The following is a 512-nucleotide window of genomic DNA, read 5'->3' as shown; positions in this document are numbered from 1 at the left end:
GAATTTTAGTTGATACCCCAATCACCTGTGGTTATTAACTAAACTCACAGAGTTGTAGCAGAAGCGTGGATTTAAGTACTTGGGGATTCCTGGAGAAGATATGACCTCTGTACTCATGGGGAAATCAGGGCATGATGTCTACTAAGAGATACATTGCTATACCTCAAATTGGTGCCGTGGTACTAGAATTATAGTAATTTAAACATTCTCGGTTCTCTCATCTGACAAATGGGATTAATAATGCTGTGGATTAGGCATTATTATTATTTTGACATACTGTTTTTCATATTTGCATAGCTGAACCTGGTAGTTTTTCTCCCTCTACTATTTTGCCTTTGTCTCATACAGGCAAGACCATGCCCTAATCATATCAATGAGTATTTACCCAATCTATCTTTTATAGTTCTTGTATTGTTTTACTTTTTACATTTATCTCTCTGATCTTCTTGAAATGTATTTGATATTTGGTGTGAGACAGGGAACCTAATTTCTTTCTTTTCAAACACTTAGCC

Source organism: Phoca vitulina, unplaced genomic scaffold (genome assembly GCF_004348235.1).
Source record: "Phoca vitulina isolate PV1807 unplaced genomic scaffold, GSC_HSeal_1.0 scaffold39, whole genome shotgun sequence".
Classification (NCBI taxonomy): Eukaryota; Metazoa; Chordata; class Mammalia; order Carnivora; family Phocidae; genus Phoca; species Phoca vitulina.
This window is presented reverse-complemented; position numbering follows the sequence as displayed.